Source organism: Aotus nancymaae, unplaced genomic scaffold (assembly GCF_030222135.1).
Source record: "Aotus nancymaae isolate 86718 unplaced genomic scaffold, 86718_ANA_hifiasm-v0.15.2.pri h1tg000057l, whole genome shotgun sequence".
Classification (NCBI taxonomy): Eukaryota; Metazoa; Chordata; class Mammalia; order Primates; family Aotidae; genus Aotus; species Aotus nancymaae.
This window is the reverse complement of record NW_026988471.1, coordinates 63,173,003-63,191,592: the sequence shown is the minus strand read 5'-3', so window position 1 is coordinate 63,191,592 and position 18,590 is coordinate 63,173,003. Positions and strand designations below refer to the sequence as shown.

The following is an 18,590-nucleotide window of genomic DNA, read 5'->3' as shown; positions in this document are numbered from 1 at the left end:
CTATCTGAGCCCTGCCTCCCATCCTACTAAGCTGTGCTCACACCCCCAGTATGACACTGGAACAAGCTGAGCCCTGGCTATGAGCTTGGCAGAGTCCCTAAATCAGGGCACACATGAAGATGAGCAGGCCTGGCCCCTCCTGTGCTACAGGTGAAGCCTGGGGATGTGGAGTGGGCCCCACCTGGAGAACCAAACTGGCTCTACATTTTCTACCCAGCCCCCACCCCTCAGTAGGACCCACAGGAGGTCTGACCAGCCGAGGGTTTCAGAGTTAAGCTCGAGGAGCTCCAGCAACACAAGGCAAACTCTTAATTGCTGCTTCCTGCAAACAGCTGAGGAGGGAAGTTGCAAAGAGAAAACGCGGGGGATAAAGGAGCATGGAGAATCTGTCTGGGATGTGCATTGACACCCTCCACCATATCAGACTGAAGCCAGTGCAGGCCATTTGCCCCAGCAGCCACCTTCTGCAAACTTTGCTTCATCTCCTCTCTGTGCTGAGCAGTGCCCCCAGCTGGGATGCTTAGTTCCAGCTCACAGCCTGGCAGAAGATCCAATGCTACAAGTGAAGAGAAATATTTCATAGAAGAGAGCAAGAGGGCACTGGAGCCAGGCCTGGCAACGAGCTCCACCTGCCATTGCCTGAGGCTATAACAGGGGCAGGGCGGGGCTAGAGGAGATCTTTTCAGGTTAGTCCTTGCTCACCTCCTGTGACTCTGTCACCTCAGGAGAAACCTTCATGAGAGATGGTCTTGCTGGACACTATAGGAGGAAAAGAAGGAAGACAGGAAGATCAGGAAGGAGAACCAGGCTGAAGGGACCAGCAAACCAGCCTTGACAGCTCTGCCCAGTATGGCTGGGGTGGCTGTCCATCGAGGATAGGAACTCAAAAGGCACATGGGCACTATTTCTCAATGGCAGTGACAATCTGTGGGTCTCTCATCCTATCAGACTGTTCTCAGACAGAAGAGGAGGAGGTGAAAGGGGACACATGTTGCCTTGTAAGAATGGGCAAAGACAGGAGGTGAGAGAAGCAAGGTTGGCAGGGAGAGGCTAGCCCATAGTGAGCCCTGCATGCCTTAGGAAAAGGTGCCCCTTCTGGGTACCTAGCCCAGTGAACAAGGAGTGCTTCTGTACAAACTTTAAATGGATGCAGTCCCATACCAGAGTGTACAGTGTGGCATGTGAGCTCTAGCTGAGTTTCAGCCTCCACTCATCCCCTCAGCTGGGTATATTTGTGCAGGGTGCAACCAACACCACTGTCCATGGTAGCCCTGAGGGTTGACTGAATTATTACTGAGAGAATATAAATTTGTTGCTTTTCCCCAAATGGAGGGAAATATACCCTAGGAACTCTACATTCCCTGCTGAAGATTTGCTTAGCCTACTTTGAGGCCTGAGCTTGGCTGTGCGGAGAGGTATCAGTGGAAGTTCCGACAGTGGGAGGAGGAATTGTGTGTTTCCATACAAGGACCATCCTGTGCTGACAGGAGGAAGCACATTCCTGGTTCATGATCGGTGAACACCCACGAGTGGAGAATGGCTGCCAGCAAAGACCATGCCTGGCATCACATAGGGAAGGAGAATTGCCACAGCTTTGGGAATGAAGAAGAAGGCAGGAGACGGCATCCCTGCAGGGCCAAGGAGGGGACTCCTTCTTCCCAGAGGTAGAACAGCTGTTTTCCTGGGACAAGGCTGTGGAGGGAGGCACCTGCATTCCCCAGGAGGCAGGTCACTCTTTCTGTGCAGGCGTGGAGAGAGAGTGGCGATGACTCAAGCAGGGGAGTGGCTCATTGCTGTCAGGCAGGTCTCAAGGTCCTGGGGTGCTTCACTTTCCTTCTCGCAGCCCCACCACTTTTCCCGTGACCTGGGCTGATGGTTAGCTCTGTCAGGCTGCCAGCCAGTTCTTACTCAACCAGGAAAATCCATGAATCCTGGAGTCTGGCTGTACAACACCTTAAACCAGCAGGCCTTCACTGCATGGAAGAGTGGAAGAGAGAATACAGGGGTTTGTGTGTGTGTGTGTGTGTGTGTGTGTGTGCGCGCGCGCGCACGTGCCCAAGCATATATGTATGGGGTGAACGGAATGTCCATGGAGAGAGAGGCCTGTGTTCTGTTGGTCTCCTGAGAGCACCCTTACTTTAGCTCTGGGGAGCACAGCTCTGCGGGTGAGGTAATCTCATGGAAATCACAACCTACTCTCACCTTGGTCTGCTGTGGTTTAAGGGAGTAGGAGTCACTGAAGGAAGAAAGGGCTCGCATTCAGTGGCTGCTCTAGGCAGGGGGTGAAGGCTCTTTAGGTGGACTAGAGGGGTCATACTGTCAGTGAGGGGGCTGCAAGGCTGTAACCCCAGGTCTAGCTCCATTGAGGGACAGAAGGCCCAAGAGGAACTGCTCTTCATCGCTCAGCCTGTCCCCCCGCCGACCCCCAGAACTTCCTCCTCTTTTACTTATCCTTTGGGAGCCAGCATTCCCCTCCTCTGTTCCTCCTTCCTCACGAATTCTAGCCTCTCCTGTGCTTGTGATGCGGGAGTGAGCAAGGGGTGAGGGCTGCAGTCCTGCCCAGGAGTGAGGACCACCGCTCCCCCTTTCATGCTGACTGCCATCCAACTCGCTGGGCACAGTAGGCCCTCCCCTGGTGGGGAGTGACAGCCGGCTACTTCCCTGTCCTCTGAAATTGCTCCCTCTTCCTTCAGGGGTTCTTTGACTCAGTGAAGGCCCCAGATTCTCAGGCTGGCGTGGTGCCTAGTCCGTTCAAGTCCATTCAGACTCCTTGAATATGTCCGTGGAACTCCACAGCCTCACTAGACTCAGTCTGCTTCCAGGAGCCGGCCCTGAGATGAGGGTTTGTACACACAAGGTTATGACGGGCATGCTCCCACGAGAAATCACAAGGGAATGTGGAGAGTGGGACAGAAAAGGAAAGCAAGGGTGCCACCTCAGGTGAAGTCAGCAGCAGCCCAGCCGCTGAGGACCTCTGCAGTAGAAATGACACCTGAGCTTCTTCCACCTTGAGGCAAGGGAGCTGAGTGTCATATGGCTGTCAATCACTGGCTGCAGGTGGCCTTGGGGGTTATACGTTCCCAGCTTTCCTGCTCCTGAAGGATATAAGTGGCTCTGTTAGCCTGAGGACAGGACACTTAGGAAGCCACAGGAGCAGGTTATTCCAAGCAAAGCTCCCCCAGCTGGCAGGGTGGGCTGTGGGGAGGGATTTGAGTGGATCTGGCCGGGGCACTGACAGAGTGTGGAGGCAAAGGGCAGCCAGAACCTCTCCCTTGGAAATCAGCTGGCATGGGCTAGGGCTGGCAGCAGATGACAAGGGGCTCTGACACTGGCAGCAGGGAGGATCTGAAAAAGTGGGGAGATTGGGTATAGTTTTGAGATTATTACAAGCATCCCCTATAAGCCTTCTCAATATCAAGCTTTAAGTGGAACTAACAGATTTTCATGGCAGAGTTAAAGGTGTTCTTTTTCAGAACTGTCACACATTTCTCCTTCCCACTCTGTTCTTTCACCTTCTTCTTACCACCAGCCTTTTTCATTCTCTGGAATTCCTGTGTCACCTGCTATTGGGACCGTTCCCGGGCTGCTCATGTGCCTTGACATCCTCACGGGGTCAGTTCCTGATGATGGTTACGCGCGCAGCTGTAGAGATGAACTTGGATTTGATGCTCAGCTCAACCACTTAGTGTATGACCTTGAGCAAGTTACTTAACTTCGGTGAACCTCACTTTCCTCTGTAAAATATCATAACAGGAGTATCTACTTCATATGTAGTATGAAAATTAAAATGGATAATTCACGTTAAATGGCTAGCAAGGTATCCAGCATGTTTGTGCTCAATAAATGTCAGCTATTGTTGCAAAATAATTGTCATTATTCTTGTGTGCAGACAAGGTTTTTACACATATTTTGGTTCTGAGGGCAGGCACCAGATACAGTACCATATGCACTTAAGTACGTGCTCATATGTGCATGAGGTTTACACATAGAAAAATCTGGGCAAGGAGAGAGGCCCAAAGGTTTGGGCCCCCTCAATCAAGTTAATAGCAAAGCCGAGGAGATCCACGTTCCTCACACTGGAGCTACTGCCCTCATATCAGACCACAGCATTTGCAGAGACAAGTGCCCCCTGGTGCATTCTGCTTTTTTACTACGCCAGCACCAAGAGCCTGATGAGGGAGGCTCCCCTGCCTGAGGGAGAGATATTCTCCAGGAGGAAATACAGGGCTATGCGGGAGAAGGCAGTGGAAAAGGAGCCTGGAAATCATGACATCAGGGAGGGCAGGGAGCACGGCTGCCACGTGTTCCGCTCTGCCTGGAGCAGCTGTGGGCCGAGTCCGAGGCTAGCCAGCGAACAAGCAGGTTTGACTCTGCGTTTGCTGGCCAGCCCACACTGACTCCGGCATTACTCAGTCCTAGGCGTGGTCACTGTAGCTCTGAGTCTGCCTTATTAGAGTCTTAGCAGTCCCCAGACTGGCTTCCCAGTTTAAAGCCCATGCTTGTCACTCTTTCCACTGCCACAGAGAATGGGGCTGAGTCTGCACCGGGCTGGCTACCTGCTCCATGGGCTGCTGCCTCTGCCAGAGGGAAGACAAGGCTTCCCTTCATTCACAGCTGCTGCCCAGTGAGGCACACACAGGTAGGGGTGGCGCCCAGCCTCAGAGAGTGTTCTCAGAGTACCAGGGAGGAGAAGGCAACACTGCATGCATCTTGCTGCAAATAAATAGAATCCACCCTGGAGAAAGGGATGAAACAGGGGGTTGTGTGAGTAGTTCAAGGAGGGCAGGAAGTGGGCACACGCCACTTCTCTGAGGCCATTCTGGCCATTTTGCATAAGCATCACAAAACCTGGGAAACCTTTGGCCAGTCAACCAGGATAAGCCAAGAAAAAATGAGACACGGCTGCTTGTCAGATGTTACACATGTGCTTGGTATGAGGGGCCCTGCCAGTGACATGCACACTCATATATGCATACACACACTCATGCACATGCACGTGCATGTGGCATCAATGTCCATGTTGGAAGGTGAAGGATGGCCACTAATAATGCTCCCCTTTACCTTCTAAGTTTTCAGAAAACCAACTAATTCATAGTCCTGTTCTACATGCACAGGCCCCTCTAACCCCATTCCAGATCTTTGTGGCAGAATGATGTTAGAACTCACCCTCTCAAGGCCTTCTGGGAACAGCAGGAAGTTAAAACTGGGAAAGACAGAGAGAGGTAGATGAGTCAAATCTTTTGTGGTCATGGACAACTTTAAGAATCTGATTAAAATTGAGAGTTTCTCTCTCTTTAGAGAAATGTGCGTAGAGTGTATTGGAACATACTGACATGTGATTTCAGAAGGTCACGTCTCCCTCCCCAGGAGCCATGTATGAGTCCCTGGTTAAAACACCCCATCGTGAAGGATTCAGAACAGGAACTGAGCTAAACAAAGGCAAAGCACCAACAATACTGGCACCAACAGCCACCACTCCCAGAGTCCCCAGCTAAGTGATGTCATCTTAAGACTCAGAGATTGACAGATGACAATGTCAAACCACTGACACATCTCAAAGGGAAGCCATCCATAACGCCTTCTCAGAACCACCCATTAGGTTCCAGACCTTCCAGTGTTCAGGGTGCCACATTCCTACGCCAGTGGGAGAGTGGGCGTGGAGTGGCTAGATGAAACACCTTGTAGTGACAGTCTCTCACCATCGCAAATAGGAAACCAGCCTATTGTGGTGAGTTTCCCTGCCCTGTTGGGGGAGGCAGCAGCAGAACAATGGGAGCGTGGAGAACTATCCCACCTGGAGTGCCCTACATGGAACCTCGGAGACTCAAGCTCGGATGGACTGTGATACAGAGTGCACACTGCAGACGCAGCCTCAGAAGGTGAACTCGAGGGCATGGGGACAGACTGGGGCAACTGTCTACTTCATCTTGCTTCACGTTCATCCATTCACTGAGCTATCATGTATTGAGCTCCCATGATGTACTAGATATGAGAAACAGACGCAATGACACGGCCGCAGTCCTCAAATAACTCAGTCTCTCAGGGGAAACACAGCCCTACACTGCACATGATGAGGCAGTACCATCTGATGGCTGCGAGCCCTAGCTTCCCTCTGAAGCTGAAATTATACTGCTGGAAATCAGCATGTGGTGAAGAAAAGAACCTTGTAAAGTTGGTGCCAGCATGGTCCAGAGTAGGGCTCTTAATCTTGACTGTGCATTAGAATCACCTAGGAGATTTTGCTAAACTATCAATGACCAGACCATGCCCCAGACAAAGTAAATCAGAGTTTCTGGGTAAGGTCTCAGTCATCGGCACTTTTTAAAGCCCTCCAGGTGATTCCAACATGTAGCACAATTGAGAACCTCTGGCCAGAGCTTCACGTTCCCCTCTCGTGTGTACTCTTATACCAGTGTCCCCTGAATAGAAGCATTCATGATTGAGGAGTTCAGGACCTTAGGGAACAGCCAGGATGGGGCTGGACTCATGAGTAAATTGACTTAAGCAAAAAGAGCTTTCAAATATTGTTTTATGTTCATGTAACTCAGGGACCAGCCTACTACTGACATCTTCAATTTCTCCAGGCTTTGATTGACACCATGAACACAGAGAGGATCATGGTTTACCTTGCTTATATCTAAGGCCCAGAATCAACTCTTCTGGATTGAAAGACAATGAAACATCTCTTTCCTTCAGGGAGAAACTCTATTTCCACCCCTATCTGAAAGGGTATAATCTGGCCCTACAGTCCCAGCAAACAGTTATCATAGTTTAGAGAGCATTTCCCAGCATTCCAGGAAATATGTGGGATGTGGACTTTTGTTGGTGTTGAGGTGCTAGGGGGCAGTGATTCACAGTATCACAGAACCAATAGGAAAAGGCAGTTCAATAGGAATTAGCTCAGGAAAAATGACACACAGCTGCCTTTCAGGATACTGGATACACGGTAAGTGGGAATAGAACTCCAGGTGCCACACACACACACACACACACACACACACACACACACAGATTTTATCAGCAGGCAGCATCACCCAGAACAAAGGCAGCAATAATAAATTTATTTAATTCCCAAATGCTCAGAATTGCCTATTGTCCCTTGGTTTGGATGGGTTAGACTTGGAGACTCATAAGACACTGAATGGGGAGAAGCCCAAAGGCAGAGAGTTAGGTGAGCCACTCTCGCACTGGAGAGGTGTGGGTTGGTGAGTGACATTTGGGAGTCAACAGCACAAAGAGGGCATTTCAATCCCCAGACAAGGATGAGGTGCCTCAGGTAGAGGAGACTAAGGAGGGCAGAGGCTGGAACCAAATCCTGGGCTGCCCGGTCTATTAAAAGCTGGTGGAGGGGACTGGGCAGATGTGGTGGGAGTGAGAAGGGGCAGCAGGAGAGGGGCTGGCCCAGGAGGCAAGCAGGGGTCCAGCAGGAGGGAGTGGGAGGGGGAAAGACTAGGACAAAAGCATGACCACTGGATGTGGAACAGGGCAGTCACTGGGGCCTTGAAAAGGGCCATTTCAGCTATTTCAGCGAAGGCAGAGGCTTCAGCAGTGAACAGGGGAGTCATTCTAGAAATGTGAGCGTGGTGGGAGCAGAGGAGTGCAGCTGCAGCGGTGGGGAGCGGGGGACAGGGGAAGAAGGGAGTTTTTAGTGTGCATTTTTATGCAGATGGGAATAACTCCAAGGCCAGGGAGAGGGAACAAGGCAGTAGAAAGGAGAAAAAGGGGGTATCCCAAGGAGTTAGGTCCCTGGGAAGATAAGGACACTTTCCGGAGGAGGGAGGATCTGGCTTTGGTGAAACAGGTATTTAGTTACAGTTCATGTGCTGAAGGACAGAAGTTAAAGTTTATTCTACTTAGCTGGGAGGGAGAATACTTCTTGTTCTTTCTTCCCAGGTGGTTTGTGCTTGGGGGGTGCTGGAGAAGCCTCCAACAGCGAGATGCCTGGCAGTGGAATGTAGGCAATTTACACTCCCCTGCCCTGAGCTAATCAGAATTTCAAAAGGCCTATTTGGATGCACCGTATCACATCTGAAACAGTTACGGGTGAAGTGTGGGCGGTTTACCACTATCTGGGTCACATTTATTAAAATATAGAAATCTGAGCTCTCTTTAATCCATAAGATGAAAGTAAATGTTACCAGACAGCAGCAAGAGTACAAAGGAATGTTCTGTCAGTGTGGCCTCAAAAATAGTTTTAGGAAAAGTACAGCAAGAGTCCCAAACAGCATGAAGAAAACCAAAGTAACACTCCTCTACTCTGTTGTTGTCTAACTCATGAAGTAGTGATCTAGTCTTTATCCCACGAACAGACAAAATGGAGAACCAGTCACCCTCAAAAAAGCAAGTGACTGTGATCTGTGAAAATTTCTTACAAAGAGTGCTGTGTGGACATAGTTACTGGATTATATCTCTGGAAATAAACTGCTAGTGGTGAAATCAATCTTCCAGAGAAAAATTTATTTGGATTTTTATAACCTTGTATTTCTTCTCAAAAATTGAGGAAGGGATATCCAAGGAAACAGAAAAATATGCAGAGAAGGACATTGTCTTAGTTGATTCTTGAGTGCCCATAAATGAAGTAGGGGCAAATATGCATTGAACAAATGAAGGAGGGGAGAGGCTTCCGCAAGTGTGAGGCCTCTTGCCTGTCTAGTACCCTCAGTACAGAGTTCAACCTGCACTGCACCTTTCCCCCATGTGAATTTCCTTCCACATCTACACATTTGATCACAGGCTGTCTTTCCAGAGCTCTCAAGACATTTCCTGTTCTCTGAACTTTGGCTCCCACCCTTTCTCTCTCCTCCTTAAATTCTCTCCCTCAGTCCCCATGACAAGCATCACTTTCCTGAACATATTAATTAATGCTACTTGAACCGAACAGAAAAATGTATCCACTCTAAGCTAGGTAAGCAATGACACGCTGCTCTAGGGTGGAACCGCAAACTCTGTTTGGTTTGTCTTTGCCCGATCATTTCCACGTCCTCCTAAATTCAAATCAGACAGATGGCCCAGAAAGGGCAATGGGCAAGTGGTCTGCTTCCCTTGGCCATTATCTCCAGGATGTGCTGTGGCACCGGGAAGTTCACACACCATGAGAGCTTTCAGTGACATTTCCAAGGCCCTGTGGAGGGTGGGAATAAGTGGGGAAGTCTGGGAACGGCTCTTGACTGAGGCCAGAAGGAGTTGGGAGCTTGCCTGCAAGCCCTGGCAGGTGACTCACTGGGAAACAACCTTATAGATGAGTGATGAGTAGGGATGTGGCCAGTAGCGGTGCGAGGAAAAGACGCCTTTGACACATTATAAAGCTAAGGTGGCAGGGTGGTTCAGCATTTCTCCCCAGCTTGCCTTGTGCTCTCTCCCAGCCCAGCTTCTGCTCCCACTCCAGCTCCGGGTCCTTTGGGACCAGGCCCCGGAAGGGGCTCCTCCCTCCCACTCTCTGGCTGACCTCCTCAACCATAACCAAGAGAATGAAGGAAATCAACTGCTATCTTGTTGTATGTGGTGACCACAAAAACAAAGAGTTGTGCTTGTGGTTTGGAATGTCATCTCCGTTGTGAGGATGTGTGTAATCCTGAGTATGCAGAAGTTTGCCTGCGGCTGAATGTGGGCCAGATCACAGACATGGTCATGTGTTTCCAAGAAACACTGATACCCTTTCCTTGGGGATTATTATTAGACAGAGATGTCACAGGGGGAAAACCTCAACCATACTGACGGCCTCAGATCCATGTCTTGTTAGCTTGGCTCTGGGGTATCCAGCTGCACCCACACTAGACACTATGCCAGTCTGCAAGATTGTGGGGCTGCCTCTGCCTGTGCACTCTGAGGTCCCCAAGCATGACCACCCTGCTCAGTGCTCGGTACCAGCTAGTATCTTCCAGAAAGAGGTGGATGGGTTCCAGTCTAACTTATAAAACCTATTTCAATACCATTTTTAAAGAAGTCCCATTATCAAAAAACTACTAAAAGTAATTACTTATTTGCAGAGTAGCGGGCATAAGGCTGGGAGAAAAGGTTCTCGAAATTTACCTTTTTTGTAATATTAAGATTTTAATTTTTGTGGTTACTTAGTGTTTATATTTATGAGGTACATGAGATGTTTTGTTACAGAGGTCAATGCATAATACTCACATCATGTAAAATGGGGTATCCATCCCCTGAAGCATTTATCCTTTGTGTTACAAACAATCCAATTATACTTTTACCTATTTAAAAATGTGCAATTAAATCATCATCACCCTTTTGTGCTATCAAATAGGTCTCATGCATTCTAACTATTTTCTTGTATCCGATCATTATCTCCACCTCCCCCTTACTATTACCAGTGAGTTTTGTACCTTCAGATGATTTCTTATTACTCATTAATGTCATTTTCTTTCTGATTAAAGTACTCTCTTCAGCATTTCTTATAGGATAGGTCTGGTGTTGATGGAATCCCTTACCTTTTGTTTGTTTGGGAAAGTCTTTATTTCTCCTTTATGCTTGTAGGATATTTTCACTGGATATACTATTCTAGGGTAAAAGTTTTTTCCCTTCAGTACTTTAAATATGTCATGCCACTCTCTCCTGGCCAGTAAGGTTTCCACTGAAAAGTTTGATGTCAGGTGTATTGCAGCTCCATTTTCTTTTATTTATTTTTTCTTGCTGCTTTTGGTATTCTTTCTTTATCCTTGACCTTTGGGAGTTCGATTATTAAAAATGTCTTGAGGTAGTCTTCTTTGGATTAAATCTGCTTGATTTTCTATAACTTTCTTGTGCTTTATATTTTTTATTCTTTTTTTCTTTTGTCTCCTCTGACTGTGTATTTTCAAATAGTCTGTCTTCGAACTCACCAATTCTTTCTTCTGCTTGATCAATTCTGCTATTAAAAGACTGATGCATTCATGCCAACTGCATTTTTCAGCTTCAAAATATCTGCTGGATTCTTTTTAATTGCTTCAATCTCTCTGTGAAATTTATCTGATAGAATTCTGAATTCCTTCTCTGTGTTATTTTCAATTTCTTTGAGTTTTTTCAACACAGCTATTTTGAATTCTCTGTCTGAAAGGTCACATATCTCTGTTTCTCCAGGATTGGTCTCTGGTGCCTTATTTAGTTCATTTAGTGAGGTCATGTTTTCCTAAATGGTATTGATGCTTACAGATGTTCTTTGGTGTGTGGGCATTGAGGAGTTACGTATTTATTGTAGTCTTCACTGTCTTCTATAGGCTTGTTTGTACCCATCCTTTTTAGGAGGGCTTTCCAGATATTTGAAAGGACTTAGTTGTTGTGATCTAAGCTGTATCTGGTTTAGGGGGCACCCCAAGCCCAGCAATGTTGTGGTTCTTAAAATCCCTTAGAGGTACTGCCTTGATAGTCCTGAACAAGATCCAGAAGAATTCTCTGGATTACCAGGAAGAGACTCTTGTTCTTTTCCCTTTTTTTTTTTGTTTTTTGAGATGGAGTCTTGCTCTGTCACCAGGCTGGAGTGCAATGGCGCAATATTGGCTCACTGCAACCTCCACTTCCAAGGTTCAAGCAATTCTCCTGCCTCAGCCTCCCGAGGAGCTGGAACTACAGGTGCGTGCCACCACACCCAGTTAACTTTTGTGTTTTTAGTAGAGACAGGGTTTCACCATGTTGGCCAGGATGGTCTTGATCTCCTGACCTCATGATCCGCCCACCTTGGCCTCCCAAGGTGCTGGAATTACAGGTGTGAGCCACCGCGCCCAACCTCCCTTACTTTCTCCCAAACAAACAGAATCTCTCTCTTTCTGTTCTGAGCCACCTGGAGCTGAGGGTGGAGTGATACAATCATCCTTGTGGCCACTATGATTGCACAGACCTGAAGCCAACACAGTACTGATCTCACCCAAGGCCTACTGTAACTATTCCCTGGCCATGGCCTATGTTTGCTTAAGGCCCTGGGACTGTACAATCCGCAGGTAGAAAGCCAGCCAGGCCTGTGTCTTTCCCTTCAGGTGGTGAGTTCCAGGCCCCAGGTATATTCAGAGGTGCTGCCCAGAAGCCAGGGACTAGAGTCAAAAACCTAAGACATCGATCTGGTGTTCTATTGTACTGTGGCTGAGATGGCAGTCAAACCCCAAAGACACAGTCCTTCTCACTCTTCCCTCCCCCTCCCAAAGGCAGAGGAGCCTCACCCCATGGCCACTACAGACACATGGGGTGTACTGCCAGACTACCACCAATGTCTCCTTAGGGCCCAAGGGCTCTTCAGTCGGCTTGTGGTGAATGCTGCCTGGCTTGGGACTCACCCTTCAAGGCAGTGGGCTCCTCTTGGGACCTGGGCAGGTCCAGAAATGCCATTCAAGAGACAAATTCTAGAATTGGAGACCCCAAGAGCCCGCTTGGTGCTCTACCCACTTGTGGCAGCGTTGGTACCTAAGGTGTAAGGCAAAGTCCCCTTTACTTTTCTGCCTTTCTCAAGTGGAAGGAGTTTCACCCCATAGCCACCACAGCTTGGAATGTGTGGAGTCTCACCTGAAGCCAACAAGTCTGAGTCTTACCCCAGGCCCTCCCTGTAGTACCTGGGTATCGCTGCTGGTTTTTCAGGGCCCAAGGGCTCTTCAATTAGCAAGTAATGAATCCTGCTAGGACTGGGCCCTTTGCTTCAAGGCAGCAGAGTCCCTTCTGGCTCAGGGTGTGTCTAGAAATGTCATCTAGGAGCTAGGATCTGGAAAGAGGGCCTCATAACTCTGACTAGTGGCTGAGCTTAGGATGCCAAGATGCAAGACAAAGTCCTCTCCGCTCTTTCCTTTCCTCTCCTTAAGCAGAGGGAAGGGGTCTCTTTTGGAGCTGCGAGCTGTGCAGCCTGGGCTTAGGAGAGGGAGTTAAGGGAGTGACAGACACTCCCTTAACTCCCCAGCTGGTGTCTCAGTAGGTTGCATGCTCCCCCAATCTGATGTCTCTGGACCAAGTTCAGAACTGGGACTCACCTAGGAATTGGAGTTCTTGTGGCCTAAACTGCCTTTCAAATTTATGTAGGGCCCCAGGCACTTTAATCCACAGTGGCAAGGCTTGAGAGAACTCAAGGTCAGGCCACTGGGATTGGCGATTCCCTTCTGGCTGGGGCTGATTTAAACGCTTCACCTATGGGTGGGCGTCAGGAAAGTTTGGTCCAGTTTTGTTTTCTGTTGTAATAAGGCAGAACCGTGTTCAGTGCCTCACAAATGCTGCAACCTCCTTCTCTCCAGCTCACAGAGACACTCTCCACACCAAGCCACTGCTGCCAGGTGATGGTGGAGGAGTGGCATCAGCGATGAAGACTGTTTTTCCTACCTCTCAGTGCCTCTTTCAACAATGTGAAATTAAAACCATGTACTGTGAGTGCTCGCCTGATTTGTTGTTCGTATGAAGGTGCTTTTTTATGTAGAAAGTTGTTAAATTGGTTTCTTTGCAGGGAGGAAAATCAGGGGAGCCTTCTTATTCTGCCATCTTGCTCTGCCCCAAGCCCCTCAATGTTTACCTTTTTATATTATCTTGAATTTTAAACCATGTGAGCCTGTCTATATCTATATTTAATTTAGATAAATGCATACAGGGCTAGGCGTAGTGGTGCATGCCTCTAATTCCAGCACTTTGGGAGGCTGCGGCAGGTGGATTGCTTGAGCCCAGGAGCTCAAGACCAGCCTGGGCAATATGGTGAAACCCCATTTCTACAAAAAATAAAAATAAAGAAATTAACTGGGCATGGTGGCATGCACCTGTAGTCCCAACTACTAGAGAGGCTGAGGTAAGAGTATCACTTGAGCCCAGGACGTAGAGGTCGCACGCCCGGTTAATTTTTTTATTTTTTATATTTTGTAGAGATGGGGTTTCACCATATTGCCCAGGCTGGTCTTGAGCTTCTGGGCTCAAGCAATCCACCTGCCGCGGCCTCCCAAAGTCCTGGAATTAGAGGCATGCACCACCACGCCTAGCCCTGTGTGAATTTTTTTAGTAAATTTTTTCTAGAACATTAAAGTTGCTGAAAACATTAAAGTATCTCTCAACTGAAGTGGAGATAAGCAAAGAAGTAGGTTGGGAAAACAGGATGGATGAGTTTGCTTCCACTAAAGCCAAGAGGCATATTTTTCCCTTTGCCTCAGGCTCCAATATGGCTCATAAATAAAATATAAACCAAACCTGGTCTTTATTTTAAATTTTGATATTTTGTTCATCAGATTTTTTTGCATTAATTTTGATTTTTAAAAAACTTGGCATTAAAATATTATTTATCTCCATTACTGAGTTTTTGCTGTTCCCTTTACTTTGCACTGGTTTGCCACAGAAACTTCCTTCTAGCCAAGAAATTCTAAAAAAAAGTTTAAGTTGCTTGGTGAACAGTATTCACGGTCATAGGTTCTGTGTCAGGAAAGTTCTCTGTGCCCTTGGTGTCTGACTCAGGGTGACCTCTCCCCAGAGGCCAGGGACTCCCATTTGTCAGGCAGCAACAGGAGGATAATGTTGCCCCTAGTCTCCAGGAATCTCATGGCCTCTGAGGAAGGTATGAAATGGGGTAAGATGCCTTCCTGCATCCCCATTCCTGAAGAGGACTCCAGACAGGCAGAAATAAGCAAGAACCACCAGTACCTTTGAGGCAGACACACCCATTTGCCACTGGAGGCCATCTGCTGGGGCTTATTTACCACTAGAGACCTGCAGAGCCATGTTGGAGCTTGAGGAAAAAAGCAACGTATGCACTCCCACATGCATTTTTTTTTTTTTTTTTTTTTTTTTTGAGACAGGAGGGTCCCACTCTATTGCCCAACCTGGAGTGTAGTGATGCAATCTCAGCTCACTGCAACCTCTACCTCCTGCGTTCAAGCGATACTCTTACCTCAGCCTCTCTGGTAGCTGGGACTACAGGTGCATGCCACCATGCCCAGTTAATTTCTTTATTTTTATTTTTTGTAGAGATGGGGTTTCACCATATTGCCCAGGCTGGTCTTGAGCTTTTGGGCTCAAGCAATCCACCTGCTGCAGCCTCCCAAAGTGCTGGAATTAGAGGCATGCACTGTGCCTAGCCCTGTATGCAATTTTTTAGTGATTAATTTTTTCTAGAACATTAAAGTTATTGAAAAATACTGAAAAATTGAAAAGTAGGTATACTAAAAATCACAGAATTATTTTAGGCTTAAATATTTGATTTATATCAAAAATGAATTATAATTTTATTAGAGCTTAAGTTTTTGAAAAAATTCTTTAAGATTGTGATATGTCAAGAGAAATTCTCAAACATGGCCATTCTCTCAACCGAAGTGGAGATAAGCAAAGAAGTAGGTTTGGAAAACAGGATGGATGAGTTTGCTTCCACTAAAGCCAAGGAGCATATTTTTTCCTTTGTCTCAGGCTCCAGTATGGCTCATAAATAAAATAAAAACAAGCCCTGGTCTTTATTTTAAATTTTGATATTTTGTTCATCAGGTTTTTTGCACTAATTCTGATTTTTTAAAAACATGGCATTAAAATATTATTTATCTCAATTACCGAGTTTTTGGTGTTCCCTTCATTTTGCACTGGTTTGCCACAGTGAACCACAGCCAAGCCTTGCCCAGTGGATTGCTTCCTGGATCTCTGTTGTCAAACTTGTATCCTCATTCAAATCCTCCCCAACCATCTGCAGTCCCTTTAATGCCCATGACTGAGGAACTGTTTTTCTCAAAGAACTTGTCTCTGCATTACATCCTCATCATTCAAAGCTCTAATCCCTGGAACCAACTTCAGTAACTCTGTTTTGCACGTGTAAAGCTATTCAGAGAATCACCAGCAGTTGTCCTTCAGCCTTGGCTAGAGGAAGTATACAAATGTAATTCTCTTAATCTCTTGCAAGGCCCTTAATCATTCCTAATGCACTCTGTCTGATTGGGCCTGCTAATGGAGCTGTGCCCTGACGAGGGGGATCATGGCAAGAGAGAGTGACACTGACAATGCATAAACAACTTAGACCCAACTCCCCCAAGCCCCTTCTAGTCTGCCTCCATTCCCCCTGCAGAGGCCACTCTAACAGAAAGGGCACTAGAGTGGCTCCTTTCCATTTCCCCAGCTGACATCCTCCCCCGCCAACCAGATGTTTTACAGCTGGAAAGGAGCATGGGCAGTTGTTTCCTTTGTAAAGAGTTGTAGTATGAATATAATTTTCCACACGCTGACTCATGTGACTGTCACTTCATCCCTGGACTCCAGCGCACAGTTCCAACTCTTTTGCTGACTTGGGGGTTGGGATGGAAAAGCGACTTTGATCCCGTGATTTAAGTTACTTTGTGCCTCAGTTATTCACTCCTGCAGGCAGGGAATAGACTCTGAGAGCTCTCTCAGCCCCTTCCAACCACAGGACTCTGCTGGGCTAGTATGAGAATCATCTGGGAAGAGCTGCAATGTGACGCACAGCTTCTGGGTGTGCAGAATCAAAGGAAAATGCTCATGGGCACTCCAGCTCACCTAAACACCTCTGACCGTCATTTCAGTGTCACTCAACTTTATTAGGGCTATTTCTCTGAGCATTTCTTTCCATTAAATGTTTTTGCTTATTTTGCTCAGTCTGTCCATTTCTTTAACCTTTCTGTCACATTTTCCATCTTGACCAGATTCTACTTAGGCGAAGGCAGAGAAGCCTCATTCCTCCTGGTTCCTGCCACCGTGGCCCAGTATGTGGAGTGTGACAGGTGAGAGTGTGGGCTTTGCAACTGGGTGGCCCTGGTTGAATCTTAGCCCCACTATTCGCTAGCTGGATGGGTAGCTGGACAGATTACCTAAGCAGTTTGTTGGGCCCAGATTCCTCTCGTGTAAAATGGGATGCTGATATGTGACTTGGAATATTGTGAGAATGACAGATCAGGAGCAGAGCTTGGTGTTAAGCACTGAGTAAAGAGTAAAAACTATTAGCTGTGGAATACATTAATGAACCTTTGCATGACAAAAAATAGCCACACAATAAATACATGAGTGCATTCTTGTTCACGAATTCTAATACAGAACTATATCAAGGAAAAAATGAAAGAGCCCTTTCATTGACTGCCCCTCTTCATCTTCCTCACTCCCTCAACATTAATAATAGTTCGTTATGTCTCTCTCTTTTTTTGAAAAGTTAATTATCTAATATGTGAATATATTCTAACTGTAAATATCTAAGTGATCGGAAGCATACTACCCCCCAAATTGGAGAACGTTCCCTTCAGCACCCCTGTCACTCTTACTGCTGGCTCTGGAGGTAAGCACTCCAGAGAATCTAGGTACAGACTTCTCATCCCTATTCTATTCATTCACACACACACACACACACACACAATGTACACACACATATTTATATATCTTTAAAAAATACACCTTTAAAAATATTTTAATATTGCAGAATTAAACTAAATTTGCTATTCTGGAACTGCTTTTTCTCACTTAGCCATACAATTCAGACATCTTTCCATGTCAGTACATATATATTCATCACAATTTTTAAATGGCAACATAATATTTTATAATAAGATATGTACGTAGTTCCCTCTGATCCATGGTTTCACTTCCCAGAGCTTTAGTTACTCATGGTCAACTGCAGTTTGGTTACCCATGGTCAACTGCAGTTAAATGGAAAATTTCAGAAAAAAACCCGTAAGTTTTAAATTGCACATCCTACTGAGTAGTGTGATCAAATTGCGTGCCATTCCACTCTGTCTAGCCTGGAATGTGGATTATCTTTCTGTCCAGTATATCCATGCTGTCTATACCACCTGCCCATTAGTCACTTAGTAGCCATCTCTGTTATCAGATCAAAAAAAATAGCATATCTAGGGTTCAGGACTATCCTCAGTTTCAAGCATCCACTGGGGATCTTGGAACATATCACCCATGGATAAAAGGGTACACTCCAACTACTAACTCCTGCTGGTATACATTTAGATTATTCTCACAGTTTCTTATTAGAACATAAAAAAAATCTTTAAACTCTGTAGGCTGAGGACCAAGCCATCCATGTTGACAGCTGTCCCCATGCAGCCTGGAGGCAATCACTCTTCTATATTGTAGAGAAGTCCTTTCTGGGTCTGAGCAAGGACTCTTGTGAGATTAGAGGTCACACAGATCCTTGCACCATTGTGTCAAAAGCCATGCTCATGGCTGTCATCAAGGTCCAGTTCTTTGAAGGCCACATGGAAGGGCTGGGATCCAGGCAATCTAAATCCTTCACAGTCAGACAATAGAAAAAAGCAAGGTGTCTCCAGGAGATTGGCTTGCAATTTACCTTGAAAGACTGGCCAAGAAATTGTAAGTGATAGTTACAACTGTACTTCTCAGGTATTTGAAGATTTGAAATATGAACAAATGTAGATTTTAGGCATGATTCACTGTCAGGTGCACACATTACAAAAAAATACACAAAAAACTATGACTTGACTAAAATGCTGAATGACAGCAGATGATAGGGTTTTTGGATGATGCATCTGCACACTGTAGGCCCTCCATGAAGATCTGCTGAATGAATGAATGCATTTGTCAGATGTAGAGCCAACTACAGCTTAGCTTCACCTTGATTTTCCTTACAAGTTTACCTCATCACTCTACCAGGATCAGAGAGGTGATAAGGAAATGTCTCACATCCATTCTAGCCTGAGACTCTTCCTCTT

General features: G+C 46.6%; 1 long non-coding RNA gene across 1 annotated transcript in view; it reads right to left on the bottom strand.

Moving 5' to 3' along the window:
- Positions 1 to 3,078: 3,078 nt before the first annotated feature.
- Positions 3,079 to 18,590, bottom strand: part of LOC105734416 (uncharacterized) — a 97,482-nt gene continuing 81,970 nt past the window's right edge. The window contains exons 3-4 of the long non-coding RNA XR_010337947.1: positions 5,167 to 5,203; positions 3,079 to 3,734 (exon numbers count right to left, since the gene is read on the bottom strand). This is a non-coding gene — a long non-coding RNA (uncharacterized LOC105734416). The remainder of the gene's footprint in view (positions 3,735 to 5,166; positions 5,204 to 18,590) is intronic.